The sequence below is a fragment of the Mus musculus genome, chromosome 1 (assembly GCF_000001635.26).
Source record: "Mus musculus strain C57BL/6J chromosome 1, GRCm38.p6 C57BL/6J".
NCBI classification, from domain to species: Eukaryota; Metazoa; Chordata; class Mammalia; order Rodentia; family Muridae; genus Mus; species Mus musculus.
The window spans coordinates 3,194,297-3,212,028 of NC_000067.6; the positions used below are offsets into that span (position 1 = coordinate 3,194,297).

At 36.0% G+C, this 17,732-nt stretch overlaps 1 protein-coding gene across 1 annotated transcript in view; it reads right to left on the minus strand.

The window, feature by feature from the left end:
• Window positions 1-5,436: 5,436 nt before the first annotated feature.
• Window positions 5,437-17,732, minus strand: part of Xkr4 (X-linked Kx blood group related 4) — a 472,216-nt gene continuing 459,920 nt past the window's right edge. The window contains exon 4 of the mRNA XM_006495550.4: window positions 5,437-13,021. The gene's annotated coding sequence lies outside the window, so the exon portion shown is untranslated. The remainder of the gene's footprint in view (window positions 13,022-17,732) is intronic.

The window sequence follows — 17,732 nt, forward strand, 5'->3', positions numbered from 1 at the left end:
ACACGTATGTGTGTGTGTGTGTGTGTGTGTGTGTGTGTACTTTTCTACAGGCCAGAGGTAGAAGTCATGTGCCTTCCTTGACGGCTTGTCACCTTATTATTTGAGACAAGGTCTCTTACTGAATCTGGAGCTTATAGATTGGCTATGCTGGCTGGCCTGCAAGCTTTTCAGATCCTGCTGTCTCTGTCACTTCATCACTTAGAATTACAGGAGCTCACTGGTGCACAAATCTTTTGTAAAAACTGGTGGTAATAAATGAATCCAGGTCAACATTCTTGCACCACAAGCACTTGGCCAGTTGATCCATCTTTCTACTATCAGCTACTTTTTATTTCAGACATTTTATTCTGTTTCTCATTCATGATTAGCACCACAGGCTCCTTATTACTGAAATTACTAATTAACCATTACAAATTGGAATTGTGCATTTCCAACTAATCATGTTATATTAGATGTTTTTATATCAAAGCTCATGTGTATACACCACATTTTGCCTTTGTTATAAAGTAAAAAAAAAAAAAAAAAGATAAATTTTGTTGATGAAATGTTTTAGATCATAAGCTCTTTGTAATAATGCCTAAAAATTCAGGTAAGAATTATATTTGCTTAATTTCACTTGTGTAAATGCAGAGCCACACTTACATGTTTGATGACCATAACTGACTTTTTAGGGTCTTTAGTATAACAAGGATCCAGACATAATAGACCTTGAGACTTTAGCACAACTGATTCTATCATACAAGTACCATTCAGGCTATAAAACTCAACATGGAGACATTAGCACCTGGCAAAACTAAAATAAAGACATAATCCATCAAAGTACCTAGTTTTTGGAAAGTCTGTAAATGTACTAACCTTGTGTTTTATACTTCTGCTTCTGGTTAACTTCTTGTTAACTTAATTATGTAATTCAAGGACACATTTTTTTTAAGAGCTCACCCTAAGAAAGTCTTGGGGTTACATTGTAATCCTGATCACCCAATGTAGATGCTGACTGGATTGCCTAAAGACTTTCTCTGGGCTTAAGCCCTTGTCCAAGTGGTATTCTCTGATGAACATTCAACAATTTGAACCTTTGTTATAACATGGGTACATGTAAAGAGTAGTTAGACACCTGAAGCTCTGTGAACTTGTTGATATCCACATGTTAATGGATTTTAATATGCTGATTCTCTTTTTAATAATGGAATTATCCTGTGAGAACTGGCTGAAAACAAACTACTTGGAAGCTGTTTCTTATGAGTTGCATATGAAGTGTTCCTTAAAAGCTATGTGTGTTGAAGGATGCTTTAAACTTGTGGACAGTAACTAAAGGTGATTTGATCATGAGGTCTCTCACCTAAATGGTGAAAAAGTCCACTGATAGATTGATAAGTTTGTGCTATTATTAGGAGGTAAAATAAATGGTAACAAGAAGAAGACAGGATAAAAAGTGGGAATATTATGCAAAACCACAGAACATGACTGAGGTGTGTGGTTCAACCAACTTCATTTCAATTTCCTCTCATCCTCAAGGTCCCATCTTACTCTGTTTCACAGATAGGTGCTGAGGTTAAATTTTGCACCCTGTCCCAATCTTTGTATTTGTCTGGTCCACCCCTCACTCTACCAAGTGGTGTAGGTTCTTAGACGCAAGAAATCTCAGGTAGAGTTTGGCCATGCTCATGCAGAAAAGATTTGGTAAGAATGGAGAAGGTAGCAGATGACTAATTCTGAGAGACATTATGTGTAGTCACAAGTGGGAGCAGAGCAAGCAACAGACATGTGCTGCCTTGGTATTTTGAGACTCACCTCATGATGTCCTATGAAAGACTCTTTCTAAACCTTCTTGTGGCATTTTTATTATTAGGACATGGAGGCCAAAGAAACCACTGGAACTTGTCCCCAACTCACTTCATGGGGATAATGGCATCCTTAGCATTCATTCAGAAGTCAATTGCAATATATATTCTTAAAAGTAACCAAGCATTTGCTTTCATTACAACTCTGAGTTCATTTATAAACAAGGGTAGAGTTGTTTATACAGAGTAAAAGTGCTGGGATTTGCCAAGGGTGGCTGAACCAGAAGTGTGGTTGGAAGGACAGTGATAGGCAAAAAGCATTGACACTATTCTTGGTTAAAACATATTACCTATGATTAACATGACATTTCCAGATAATCTAGTCACATGCCTTTTTCATTTTTTCCAAGTGCCATCTGTTGGCTTTTTTCCTCTTCCTCCTCTTCTTTTTTTTTTTTTTGCATTTATCATTTGTTTTATTTTAGCTTTGAGAATTTCATACATAAATATGTAGTTACATCTTTCTCATTCCTCCTCTACCCCTGTAGCTCTTTCTGTGTTCCTGACATGCCCTCTCCAATTATTCTTTAATTATAAATATAGTTATATGTATTATATATGTCTCTGACTATATATATGACCTATATATATAATTATATATTTTCCTTTAATTATATATAACTATATAATATATATGAATATAAGTTTCTAACATATATATATGACCTATATAATATATATAATTATATATTCTCCTTTAATTGTAACTATGTCTCTGATATGTTATGACATATACATAGTATATAACTATATATTCTTCTTTAGTTATATAGCAATATACGTATGCATAAATACAACCTGCTGAGCTCATTTAGTGTTGCTTCTCTGGGTATACGTTTGGGTTTACCACTTGACAATCGACTGTCTCCACTCTAGAGAAGACAGATCTTCCCTCTCTCAGTAGTCATTATGCTTATAGCTCTTCATCTAGGGGTGGGACTTTTGAGATTTTTCTCATCCACACTGGGATGTCAGCCCATGCTGTCAAAGTGCAGCTTAAGAGGCCTTGTTTAGGTGATTACCTTGTTAAGATTTCATGGAGGCTGTTTTGAAAATGACTTAATTCCACTCTAAGTGGCCTAAATCTAATTTTCTTGTTTAAGACATCTTAATGATTGGCACAAAGGCAATAAGGGCACTATGCAAATGGTAACAGTTGGGAACGTCCCTGCTCTGAAATGCTCATTCTCATAGAGAAGAGATTGCCTAGAAAGGAGTAGAAGGACGTTTCCATCACTCTTTGCTGTGACAACAGAATAGCATAAAGTGGGGAAAGTATTGGTTTACCATTTTAAACACTGAGAAGAGCATGGTGCAGGAGCTGTGCTTAATGAGAGCCTTCCTGCTGCCTCATTGCATGGGGGAAGGCATCATGGAAGACACAGGGAAAGAGAAGCAAGAAGGATTTTACTTGCTCTCTGATAGTAGTATCTACTCGTGTGGTGGCACCTGCATGGTTTATGGTCTCTAAAGCTCCAGAACATGACAATGAATATATAACATGGGCTTGGGTTGGGAACACTTGTTCAAACAGTAGCAAAGGCTGTGAAAACAGCTCCAATTCCATGGATGGTTTAGCTTAGCCCGGGCTCTTACAAAGGCCCTATGATCCCTTGTGGACACTCAGTGTTGCCAAATTTGAATCACTGTTGAATAACCCAGAGGAATTTCTCTCTCACATTTCCAGCAGGCTCAGCTTCCTGTTCAAGGTGACTTTCTCATCTCTTCTTTTCTGTTTTCAGATTTATTTTGTTTTATGTGTACAAGTGTTTTGCCTACATGTGTGCATGTGTACCACATGCATTCAGTGCCTAAGGAAGTACAAAGAGGGCTTCTGATCCTCAGGATCTGGAGTTACAGATGGTTGGGAGCCACTGTGTGGCTCTTCGGAACTGAGTCCTGGTCAACTGCAAGAACAGCAAGTGCTCTTTTACCTGCGGATCTATCTCTCCAGGTCCTCTTACTAAATTTTGTAATACTACTTAGTCTGGAAAAAAAACAAAAAACAAAAAACAAAAAAACCCAGCCTTTTCCTAAAGTCACTCTTAGAGATTATATAGAAAGAATAGTACTACATAATATGGAAATTCCTTTATGTAAATCTACAAGTTCTCTTACAGGGTTTCCTTCTCTTAAAAATAAATCTGTCAAATGACTTCTGTTCACAATTAAGACAATTATGAAATTCTTACTCACTGGTGACTGTGTCAAACAAGATGAGTCTCATGTAGTTGTGTGCTTGGCTTCCATCCACTGTCTTCTTTTCAGGACTCTACTCATTAAGCCACCGTTTGTTTGGTATAGTATTCTTAATCTATTGTGTTTTGTTTGTTCTGTGTAATAATTTATAGTTCAACCAAGAACAAAACACTCAGCTTTTAATGTTCAAAATGAATTTTAACAGTTAGCATTCCCATCTATTACAACCCAGTGACTGTGGAAATATTTCCTTCTGTTGTTTTGCTTCTCTCTCACCATAAGAATAGCCACATGGTTCGTTTCTTGTTGTTTACAGTTGTCCCCAGGTTTCCCTGTAATGGGCATCTGTGTGCTTGTCTTAGGACATCTGTCCAATCAAAGGAAGGACAATGGCATTATCATTTGTTTCTTGGACATCTGTGTTTAACTTTAAAAAGAACTTTAAAGAAGGAGAAAGAAATTATTGATCATACTCACTCTTGCATTTGGCATAAAGTTTGGAAGATAGTTTTCATTTCAGGACTGTCATTACATTATTTTAGTAGTTGTATTTTCCACAATCTGTGCTTAATCTGTGTTTTATTTTATTTTTTTTCTTTTTCTGTGCAATGTTCTTTGTGGTGACCATTGCTTAAAATCCCATCTTTTCTATACTCACCTCAAATGACCATATAAATAAATTAATTTCTTTAGCTATGTGGAGATTAGATTCTGTTGAAAGCTGCTTGTGTAGGTGCTGGTATCTGAATACTGATTCTCACAGGAAAGCAGCAATTGTTCCTGGTGTTGAGCATCTTTCAAGCTCCTCCATGCCCATTTCTAACTTTTACTAAAAACAGACAAATGCTCAACATTTACATGAAATGTAAGACTAAATATGTAGAAAAAGAAAGCAATTAGATGTATCATAGCTCAGAAAGTACATTTGTAAGAAATCATTTTCATTTAAAGTCAAGCAATTTAGTTTCCTTTTAAAGTTCCTGTGGTCACTTTTTCCCGCCTTTTACAGTGGTTCTAAAAGGATATTTTTTAATGATTCTAAAACTACACTAAGTAAAATAAACATCTTAGAAATGAAGCTGGGCACAGAGAAATGTATCTTGGCATTCAGTAAGTTGCTACTCAGAGGGCTGAGGAAGGCAGGAGGATATAAAATTTCAACATGGACAACATGGTGGTAAGATATCTCAAAACAGAAAGAGAAAAAGAAAAAAGTTATATAGTATAACCCTAACTTAATTGTGTTTCATATTTGTCAGAACTCAGCTTTGCTTATTAATGACTTTGAATCTTACTGTCTTGAAAATAAGTCTGTGTTCATGGCCCATGCCCATCACTTCACCCGAATTCCACTCTCCATGTCTAGACTTTGAAAAAAATGAGTAACAGACTTCTGTTAAAATGACCACAGTGTACTTTATTTAATGATTTTTGTACTTTGTGTTGCAATAAAATAAAAAAAAAATCTACAAAATTCAAATATATAAAATTTCAAGTTTTCTTTCTTTTAAAGTTTTACAAGAAAAAAAATCAGATAACCGAGGAAAATTATTCATTATGAAGTACTACTTTCCACTTCATTTCATCACAAATTGTAACTTACTTAACTGACCAAAAAAACTATGGTACTGCAGTATAGCAAATACTCCACACACTGTGCTTTGAGCTAGAGCACTTGGAGTCACTGCCCAGGGCAGCAGCCTCCAACCAAGAAAGACACACTTACAAGTTGAATTCTAAAGGAAGGTCTGGTTATGTGGGGTTGGAATATGTATATCTATATATCTCTATATATATTTACATCAAAGAATTTAATAACTCATTTAAATTTTTGTTTCAAATAAAATTCCAAATACATTTGTACAATGTTTACAAAGTAAGAGACAGGACTGGCAGGTTTGCATCCGAGGCCAGGCACCGTGATGTCCGGGTGATATATCTTCACGTTGCCTGCACACACCTTATTTCTGAAATGGAGAGAGAAACTCAAGAATGTCACCGACTATGCATCAGAATACTATGTACAGTTGAAGTTAGGGAGCTGAGAACCTAGTGGTCTGTTCTCTTCTGGTTTGTCTTCATCTACCAGCTATTACTCCTCTTTTGCTCAGAGATAAATTTAAAATACAAACATTGGAAAGAGGAAGGAGAAAAGCACAAAATATTTAAGGCAAATTAAGCAAATATGTACAGTCTCTTTGTGCCAGGAGGATGTGACTTTCTTTTTAAATCCCAAACCATGCTTTAAAAAATTCAAATAAAGCAAGTCTGGTGTGAGTTGGGTTGCTTGTGTTGTTTTAATTTTTTTTGAAAATTGTTTTGCACAAAATAACCATTTGGAATTTGCAGTGGAATAATTTGTTAATTGTGAAGTGTATGGTTTTGTATTTTGAAACCAAACAACAGTAGCTGAGGTAGTTAAATGTGAAACTTACACAACTTAAAATAATGAGAGAATGGAGAACCAATGTAAGGAGCCCAGACTCTTGCCATCTGGAAGCAGGCTCACCAAGTATGATGGTTTCATACCCAGAAAAACATTTGTTCTTTTGGATGCCATTAGTTCAGCCAGTGTCAACATGACTAGTGGTTTCCCAAGCACTTGCTTGGAAGCAAATATAAAGAAAGTCTGCTTTCCAGGCTTCTCATCTATAGATAGAGAAGACTTTTACAAGGTGTATGTATTGAAGCCATTATAAAAAATGACATTATTTATCATTATTAGAAATTCCAACCCTAGTTATGAAAGATTGAGGGAAAGTGATAAAGAACAAAAGGGAGGGATATTATTCTCTCATTTTTAACAGCATATTTGTCTTAGCTTTAAATCCAGAGTACTGTTTGGCTTCAAAGAAGATAGTCATCTCTGGTTCTCTTACTGAGAATAGAAAGTCTCTCCTTACTGAGAATAGGAAGCCATCTTCATACCTGTCCCTCTGCATTTATTCTTGAGGTTACTGAGCCATCTGGCTACAGAGAAGAAAAGCAAGAGTTGTTTTTTTATTTTTATTTTATTTTTATTTTTTTAAGTAGAAGCAAGATTCTCATTAAGGCTAACTATGCTATTCTCCACTGCGCCCCATTGATCAGACAATGGCTTTAAGTGGGGCCTAAATGAACTGTTGGACATCAGGTTCATGAAAACGGTTTTGTGAAGGTAATATATCAGTAATATGGTTGACATAAATAAGCTGGGAAATAGTTCTTTTAGGAAGTAGAAGATTTTTCTCTTTGTGTCTGTGTCTTTCATTTGCCTATGAAAAGAATGTTAGTTGGCTGTAACCATAAAATTGGCAGTTGTATTTACAAATAATCACATATATGATGCTTACAGAATGATGGGCTCATTTCTAAATAATCACATATGCTAAAAGCTAGGTTTTTCTAATACACTTTTATTTTCATGGAGGGCTCTAGAGGATTCCACGTGGAATAGAAACCACTGAAAAGAGACTCAACTCTTTTTCCCCCCAGCAATATTATGTTGCTCTGTGCTGCTCTATGCATATGGCATGTTGTTGGTACCTGTACCATTCTCTTCCATTGAGAATTCTAAGCCATTATGTGGAGGAGCTGTTCAGCTCTCTCTAACCTATTTAGATTTTATCTTTCACTTTGTGATAGAATCTCTCTATAGAATGTTCTCTCCACCACCTCCTGCTAGTCATACCAAACCCACCCAAAACTAGACCAAATAGTCAACTTCAGTTTTTCTGTATAAAACTGAATCAAAACCGATGTTTATTTTTATGATAAAAAGGATATACTTTTGTATTTTGGGGTAGAAAAAATATTGGTTTCAGAAGGAGATAAAAAGTCAGGAATATTCAAATTACCTTTTACCCACTTACTGTTCTTACATGACCTGACTATCCTAACAAACTCTATTCTAGCACTGTAGATATTTTTGAGGAGTCACATAATTTTCTATGCTACAGTCATGCTTCAGAAAGTCTAATGTCGTGAATTAGAAATGTTTAGCCAATTTGAAAATTTAAAACTTTGATTGAGTCCATTGACAACTTAATTTTAGAGAATCAGAGGAGATTATATTGGGTGTCAATACTGTAAGTATTCCAAGCACAACTTAATTTCTAATTCACTCCTCAAGGGAAAATTTGGAAAGTATTTCATATTTGAAGAGTATGGAATTTATTTTGTAAATGAATTTAGTTATTAAATAAGAGTACTGAATGGAGCCACATCATTCACATATTTCCCCTACTGTTAGCACAGTTCAATGGTGCATTCTTATTTTATAATATTGACTCTATGACTCAAAAATTACAAGTGTTTATAACCCTACTTAGTTTAGTCATTTAGGCAAGGAAATAGACATTGTTTTGAAATAGTTGTACAGGATCTTCGCTGAGGTTGTTTTTCCTACCATCTCTCCACATTTTAAAGCCTTTGTGGAGCTCACATCTGTGTATCCTATTTATGCAAGTAGCCATATTTCAATATGGTGCTGAAGCCTTTGAACAAGCACTTCACTGAAACATTTAAAATACATTTATAATATGGAGATGAATCAGCTCAAGAGTTCTGAGCAGAAACACCATTCCACATTCTTCTGTTGCAAAGATGTTGTGTTAGAAATGGTATAAAAACCCAGTTAAACCATTCCAAATCTCATCTTAATAATACCTGTTACTTATTGTCCAGCAGAGGATCAGTTGGCCTCACCAGGGCTGAATTGGGGACTCTACATGGCTCTGAAAAATGAGATCAGCCATACAAAGTCCTTAGGGATTAGAAAGGGCCAGGTTGTCTAGATGTATTTATAAACATTTAGTAAAGTTCAGTGTATTTAAGTAGAAAATGGTCCATCTATGGAAACACTTGGTGTCCATATGAGGGATTAATTGTTCTCATTATAAAGTTTATAATTTCTGCCTAGACTTTTAATGGAAAGTTTTCACTGGCATAGTTGCTGCTTTTCAGACAATGGTGGCATCCGCCCTTCTTCTTCCTGTGATGCACACGGTTCTCCATGTTCCTGCAATTTAGTGAGAGGCCTGGCGGTCTCTAACCCAAGTGCTTTACCAGCTTTCACATTCCTTATAACACACTGTGAGGTAGGTGAAGAAATATCCTCACTCTTTTATATGGGGGAAAAAATGAGGCAAAGTAAGTTTTGAGGTATAGAGATAGAGTAGGGATGGGGACCCAGGTGTGTACAGATTCCTTGCTTCTTTGTTGCTATCATTGAACCACATACCCTCTTGTCACTATACCTGGATGGAATATATTCCATACTGAAGGGAATATTGTTTTATAGAATATCTTTAAACACGTTTAAAACAATCATAATATTCAATACAGAGATTTCTGTTTTCTATTATTTCTATACATTTCATATCAGTCAACCCAGAATCAGAGATAATAGAAGAAACAGCTCTTTTTCTGGGTATGATTGCTGTTAGCCTTTCTGTTTTAATATTAGCTAGACATTCTCTCAATAACACACAGATGCACAGATTGATGATCTCTAGGAAAAAGTAAAACAAAAACAAAACCTTCAGTGTACATGTCAGCTGCTTTTGAAGCATCATAAGTACCTGGTTTGTGGCCACAGTCTGTGTTCTGGGTAGTGTCCAAAATAGTTAACGTACCAGGTAGACAAACACAGCTTAGTGATGAGGCTTTGGTGTACAGGGAAAGGAGAGACTCAAGAATGAATTTCAACATCTGCCACATTATGTTATTCTTGGCTCTGAATGTAGAATTGTACATGATCACAATACTACATAGGGACTTGGGAGTGTTTGCACTGTGTTTAGAAATCCCTCAAAAGGTTTGCATAGCCAAATGCCTCTCCAAGATCTCTACAGTAAGTGCCTCAGAGCAAGTTGTACAGCTAAAGTGCCCTTTTGGGGGAATTGGTCACACAATTTGTGTGTTTTTCTGCCAAATGTCAGATCATTTGACAGATGAGCCAGGCACTCTATTTGAGTAGATCAACATCTTTGCCAGCCAGCAGACCAGAAATAGTAAGATCAACTGCCCAAGATTACCAGGAAGAAACACATTTGGGGCAGAGTGAATATCCTCAGCCCTCCTTTTGAAAGGTGAATTTCTTTCATGGTAGACTTTTTTCCACATGGAGAAATGTGTTAAAGATTAACTGGGAAAATAACCAACATTACAATATTCATGGTAACCAGCAAGCAGTTATTAACTGGAATGATGTCTGTAAACCAAATCCCAAAAGTTAGATAATGTGTTTGATTTGGGCAAAGTTGTCTTTTTCCTCAATCTGCAGCCATAAAATTCACCACAAAGTATTTAGATCAAACAATTTAAACAACTTTAGCTTTACAATATTACAGGGGAGACTTCAAATGAAATATTGTATTTGAACAATAAAAAGTTAAAGATTTTATATTTCCTTTAAACCATTATGTAAAGTATACTTTATAAATGTTTAAGATTTATGAACAGCAGAATATCAATGATAAAATTATGAAACATAGCAAAAGGCTAAAAGAAGATTTCTTCCCCAGAAGAGGCAGTGGAAGGCCTCGAAGAACCATCACATTGTATAAGGTCCCCAGGCATTCATGGATAGAACATCTGAAGCACAGCCAAACATCCTCCTCCAGTCATGTATTTTTAGAAAGTAAATAAAAATAGGTTGCAGTTGCTCTATGTGATGTATTTCTCTTTGTACAACAAAGAGACTCTTAGCAGCAGAATGTTGCCAGCAAAAAATGACTGCACAAGAAAACTAAGTTCCTCCTGCAACATCCAAGCAGCTTGTCCATCTATACATCAGACAAGAAGATGGAAAAGTATATGCTTCAAACATCTAGACTCTTCCAGCGATTCCAGATGTGTGCTATCCCAAAACCATATGTGCTGCTTGTATGACCAACTTCTTGAATTTTCATAGGGATATTTGCATTTATGTGGACAGTCTTCACTTTTTAATAGTGCTGCACTATTTACTTTGGTTGGTGAAAGTGGTTCAGCAGTCATCTGGAAAATTCAAATGTTGGAAGCCGGCAAATGAAAAGAAACTCAGTCATGAGGAAAAGTCAGAACTTTGGGGTGATCAACCGTCTAATGGTTTTTGTCTAGCTGGAGAAATTGTATAACTGTCCTTTTAGTTTATTTCATTGTCCTGAAAATTATTCTCACAGGAATTATGAGTCTGGGAATAGGTGTACTGTTAAGGTGATTGATGGGTAGAATCAAGATTCAAACTGTTTTGCAAGAAAGAGTTCAGCTGGGTGAAGTACATTTGAACATGGGGCTGTTGTGATGCTATGACCTATTTACAGTGGGATGAAGAGTAAGGCCATGGTAACCCTGAATCTCATTGTAAGTAAAAGAGAAATAATTAAATAATCTGTGTTTAACTAGCAAGTGTGACTTATAATCCATTGGAAGGTATTGATATACAGAACACTACAGGGGCCACTAATTGAGAAGAACTATCAGAGGGAAGTTTTTCTTGGAAAGAGCCAGTCTTGACATGAAGCTTCCTACGTGACCTCCTTCTTTCCATGGTAGCCAGGCCTTGCCCTTTCATAAGAAGACATGTGAAGTACCATAATTATGGAGTGGCAGAGATTAATTTACGTGTCTAGTTTGTTAAAAAGGCAAATGTTCCTGACAAGTGATGGAGAGGTTTTCTTGGGCCTATATGCTAGTACAGATCTTCTGTCCTGGTACTCATTACTCTTATGGACACAGTTATTTCTGAGCCTTGATAGAGAAGACTGTTGTACCCCTATGTCTCTACAGTTAACCAACTTATACAGTTAACCAACTCCTACACTAGGTTCCTGAGCATTTCCTTAAACTTGCTAGTTCTGGTTTCCTGGCATGTGAGAGTAAGTCACATGGTAGGAGGCTGCCTTTCTATCATTCAATTTTAGTGATTATACACAGACACAATTCTAAGGAATGACTTGCCTGGACATGATAGCTGATGACCATGAATGCCACTCAAAAGCTCCAGAAAAATCTTTGATAGAGCCACCAAGATGCTTATATAGGGAACAAAATGGTCCCTACACCATTTTTTTTCCTGGAGTGCATAATGGATACATTTGATGACTTTTACCCTCTTATCTAAATCTAAACTCTAAAGCCCATGTCACACAATTGGATAGAAATTTAACAAGACCACACGCATATCTGACTGTTGCTTACTCTGAACCTCTATCTGAATTTCTGACAACTTCATTTTCACCTTTATTTGAAAAATAGAAATGGAAGGAATCATGATTAGAAATTCTCAGCAGTCCTGTTTTCTTGTAAATGGAAATGTAGGCATTAAGGCCATTTGGTTGGTCATCTTTAACCAAGATTTTATGTGATCTGAGAAGCTATAGGCTAGTTGATTCCTTATAGAAATGGATATTGGTTTGGAGCTGGTAGTGTTATCACATAAGAAGGCAGGCATTGAATCTCTCTATAACTACACCTGCGCATATTTAACCTCTGAAGCTGAATTATAATAAATGAAAGCTTCACACATTGGTTATTATAATGCTGACAATAAAACAAGTTAAAAGGGGCAAAGGTAATCAAGACAGATCAGTTATTCACAGATGACAGAGACTTTTTTTCATTTCCAAACATGTGGGTTACAATCCACTTGAAGCAGGTCCCTTTACCCATACCCATTTCTCTGAGCTATACAAACTCCCAGGAATCCATTGGCTGATCTTTTAAGAAGTAGTTCTTAATGGAAAAAATAAAGGAAGCAGATGGATACCATGGACATTCGCGTTGATGGACCAGGTAGCAAAATTTTCTTAGCTCTGCTTCTCAGAGGTCTGTCCTTCAGGCCTGGGCACATCAGGGCACTGCACTGAACCAACTGCTCCTTTCCCATTAATTGATTCATGTTCTCTTCTAGTAGCTTGATTGCAAAATTACAAGTCAAGAATTTGCAAGATTGAAGTGTCTGTTGGATTAATTAACTGCAATTCATCTCCAGTAAAATTTGGTAAGTTCCAATGTTTCTGTAAAAAAGAAGGGTTGAATTAAGGCATCAGTGTTCTGAACTGTGTGATAGCTAGGAATATGTATCTGCAGGTCTTGGTTCACTGCACTCTGCTGCTTTCTTCACAGAGCTCCTTGCTTCTAATTCAAACCAAGGAAAATGTTTTACCCCAAGCCATTGAAACACTTTGGAGACCCATCCAATCCCTTTTTATGCACAACACATTTGATTTGTTTATAAGGGAAGTTGAGTATTTTAGTGATTTGAAATCAGGTCCTAAATGACAGTTTTTCTTTTGCTGGCTGGCTACTGTCCTTTGGTTGTATGGTAATGACCCGTTTTTTGTTTGTTTGTTTGTTTGTTTGTTTTGTTGTTGTTTTCCTGTTTTAAGAAAAAAATCATAGGGGCTCCTTAGAGAAATCACAGGTTTAATTGGTGTGTGAACTTCATGGTGCCCAACACACTCAGATCAATTTCTGGCCTTCCTGTAACAATAGATTGCAGTGACTGACACATTAAGACACTTTGCTGGTTTGTAATAGAAACAGGGGCTTCTTTTCTTTTCTTTCTTTCTTTTTTTTAATATCTAATAAAAATTGAACAAAAAAAAGAAATGGGTTTCTTACAATGATAGAAACTCAAAATATATTTTCAACACACTTAGGGGTATTTTAGAATTTACTTATAGTGAAATAATTTGAAATAATTAAAATTGTTGATTGGATATAACTCCATGCCAGAATGCTAGGACAATAGTTAAATTAAATTAGCTTAAACACAACATCTCCATTTGTGCCTATTTGCAACACTTAAAGTAAGAATTTGATTAATTCCATTTTTATGCAAATTAAGTCTTAGAGAAAGGAAAGGGCAAACCTGTTTAATTTGGTCGATGAAAGTATAATTAAAAGCACAAAACCTCACATTTTCTGAAACTCTAATAACAGAGAAGGTGGCAGGCTTCAATAATAGCACAAAAGAGAATTTGGTGTTGTACCATGCTGCTAATATTTGCTTATTATTTTAATTCATTAATTCAATATTAAATGAGATATTTGTTCTGCAAGCATTTCATCAGTAACTATATGTGTCCAAATGTCTAAGAAAGTGATAACCTGCAGGTGAATGTAGTGATGGTGACTTGAGCCTCTGTGGTCAGGAAATAACATGCCTATTCCCTTCCCTTCCTTATTTGTACTGATATACATTTACATAGTTTCCTCATACCTGTCGCTGTGTGCCAAGTACTTAGTGGCAGGGTTACAGGTAAGTCCTATAAAAGTTTATATTTCTTTACCATTTTAATGTAGAATTAAGTATATATTGAAGTAAGAAAAATGTCAGTCTTCGTGAGTCGAAATGATTTAGAAATAAAGCCTAGGAACCAGTTAAGCAGCTTAGAACCCACTGTGAGTGAGTTACTGACTCTTTTATCCTTGTTGGTGATCTAGTGGCTACAGTCACAGGGTCAGGCTTTTTGAATAAATGACCAAGGGAATTAGTAAGGGTTGAATATGTGACACTGATTACAAAACTCATCTGATCTCAGTTGTCCCATCTATAGAATAATGCAAGTTTCCTTTAATATCCTGTTAAAACTACTGACCTCAAACTTAACATAATTTCTCCAAGATCTGTTTAAGTTAAAGTAGGAACATAAGATGCTACTTTGGATGTGTCATTGAAACTGAACATCAAGAGGATTTTAAAAACAAACAGCAGGGTTGGGAAATTGGTTTAATATCTGCTACATTTTCAGCATCTGTTCAAACAATAAACCCAGTTCCTATCTAACTCTTGGTTCCTGGCATCAATGGATGGGTTAGCACTTTGTCACATATTCCACTGCTTTTAAATTGCAAGGATAAAGAACATACCAAATGCCTTAGAATTCAATATATATTTGAATCTATACTTACTATACTCTTTGAATCTATCTCTTCAATTTGAGATAACATTTCTAGATTAGCACTAAGCCTTCAAACAATCCTCTTAAACATTAATTTGGTGAAATGTAAGATGGGAATGAATTATCATATAAAAACAATGTCATCTCAAAGTTGCTCACTTTCATGAGTAGCTTTGACTAATTATTTTTCAGTCTGTTTAATTGGATAATGGTCAGAGACATGGATAAAACACAAGGAAAGAAGGATCAGGTAACTTTATATTTCAGACTTAATTTAGTGCAGAGCAGGGCCATGGAGTGAGGCCTGCTATCTAAATGAAAAAAACAAAAACAAAAACAAAAACAAACAATCAAAAATCAAAACAACAGAACAAAACAAAACAAAAAAAATGGAAGCACTGACCCACCCACAGTGAGTCAAACTTGAAGCAGTATTTGGATTCACACAATAGAGACTTCCATTTCTCACCACCCAGAGATCTTTTAGTCTTTCTTGAAGTATTCCTTGAAAATATTGAAACACGTTTTTTTTTTTTTCCATTGGACTTGGTGAGTCAAAAAGTAAGCTTTGGAGAGATAACCACTGTTCTTGGAAATCTTTCTGTTGGTAGAAGTTGTGTCTAACTTTTGTCATTATGTTTCCCTAGTTTAGCTGTGATGCCTTTGACAAGCTATTTACCATCTTGGGAATGTATCATCTGAAATGATGTCACTTACTGGTGGTTGTGAGGGGTAAGGGAGATAGATCCCAGAGGTAAGGATCTTCAGTACAGCAATAACACATGGCAAATTCTTAATAATGATACTCTTAACTGATATGGGAATCAAGCCACAAGGAAATCTATAGGCAAACAAAATAACCAAAGCAACGTTCAGCTTAGATTGTTTCTGAGTTTGTGTCCTATCAGTATAATGTGGAAGCATTTAAACAAAATGATTAGGCAAGTCAGGAGCATCCAGCATCCTTGCATAGCAAAGCCTAAGCCACCCAGGTGGCTACAGTTTGTGTTTATGGGCAAGATTACTGCCTATAATATAATAAGGATCTAACATGTTGCTTTCTCATATAATCTAGGGGAAAGGTCAGGTAGACAGTAAGGTTATCTAATGCCTTATCCACTCTTTGGAGAGTTTCTGAGCCCCTTATTTCTGTGGGCACATGGCTGCTTGCCACTTCTTCCATTTGGCTCTCTGCTGTGGTAGCTGCTTGTGAGCTAGCCTAATTGCTACAATTAGTAAAATTAAATGACTCATTATGTTTTTATCCAATTCTACCCACATGCTGCTGTTTTACTTCTAATGGGTAATGATCCTGTTGAGGCTGTCCATCACAGGGACATATCTAGAGACTAGTGATGGGACCATTTTCAGGACAGCAACTGAACAAGACCTGTTGACAGAGAGGTATGTCATGACCTGATGCTACTATAGGTGCCTGAGAAAGAAGAAAGGATGTCACCTAGTGTTTAAGTCATCTATCATCTGGGTACAGATTGTGAAAAGAGACTCAGGGAGGGGGACTAAAGTGAAGTCACCTATTCCTAGTCATTTAGAAGCATCAAATGTTGGGTAGCAGATTGGTGTCATAAGTCAAAGCTGGAAGACTAATGGCTTTTTTTTTTTTTTTTTTTTTTTTTTGCTATTTTCCAAAGTGACACTGCATTACTAGTCAAAGGAATGTGAGATGATTTGTGTCCATCATTAACATTATATCAAGGTCCACCTTGGTCCTGCTGTGCTGTCAGCTTCTGTCTCCCCCATCCTCCCAGACTCTGATTCTGAAAGACAGTTGGAACTATTTTTAAAAGGCGCTTTAAGGAATTTTCCTTGGAAATATAAAAATGCAGGCATCTCATCCAAGCTTTATATAGAAATAGTCGTGGCTAATGGCAAAGATATGTGATGAATGCAAGGGAGCATATATTTAGTCTAGAAAGTAGTTCATTAGAAAAAATTCACAGGATTCTTGTCTAAACATTGTGTCAGAATTTGTTTCCACTCAGTAGCATCCAATGCATTTGAAAGTGACTCTCAACTTATACAACCCTGTACAGACATACACGTTTTCCTTGACTTAAGCCACGTGTTCAATAAAATTTGAAGTAACATAAACTATTCAATTAGGCCACTTACAAGATGAGATGCTTATGGATGATAAAGTTCAGTCAAATCATGGAGCAAGGAATTCCATGTCTTACAGTCCTGGACAGTAAGGACAGTTGATTTTTAAAAAAAGGAATAAATAAAAGTTTCTGCTCTAAAAGGTCCTATAAGTGATTTCAAAAAGTCATGGAAATTTAAATTATCCCATGCATTTCTAAGTTTATCTCTGTGTAGATGCATGTAAGAGAGTCAGTCTTTCTGTCTGTCTGTTTCTGTGTGTTTATTGAGAGTATGTGAGAAGATACCTGTGCCATGGTTTGTGTGTGGGTCAAAGGGCAAATCTGTAGAAATTGATATCTCTTTATGTTATATGAGTTTCAGGGATCAAATTCAGGTCAAGTTTGCATCTTTTTTCAGTGATTAGATTTATTGCTGAACCATTTTATGGGCACAAAAGTCCAAAAAGCTATCATATAACAATCCATCTATCATTTGTATATCTATCTATCTATCTATCTATCTATCTATCTATCTATCTATCTATCTATCCATCTATCATCTACATCTATCAACTATCATCTATCCATCTATCATCTATATATCCTCTATCTATCATCTATGTATCTATCTATCTATCTATCTATCTATGACTCTATGTATCTATCTATCATCTATACATATCATCTATCTATCTATCTATCTATCTATCTATCTATCT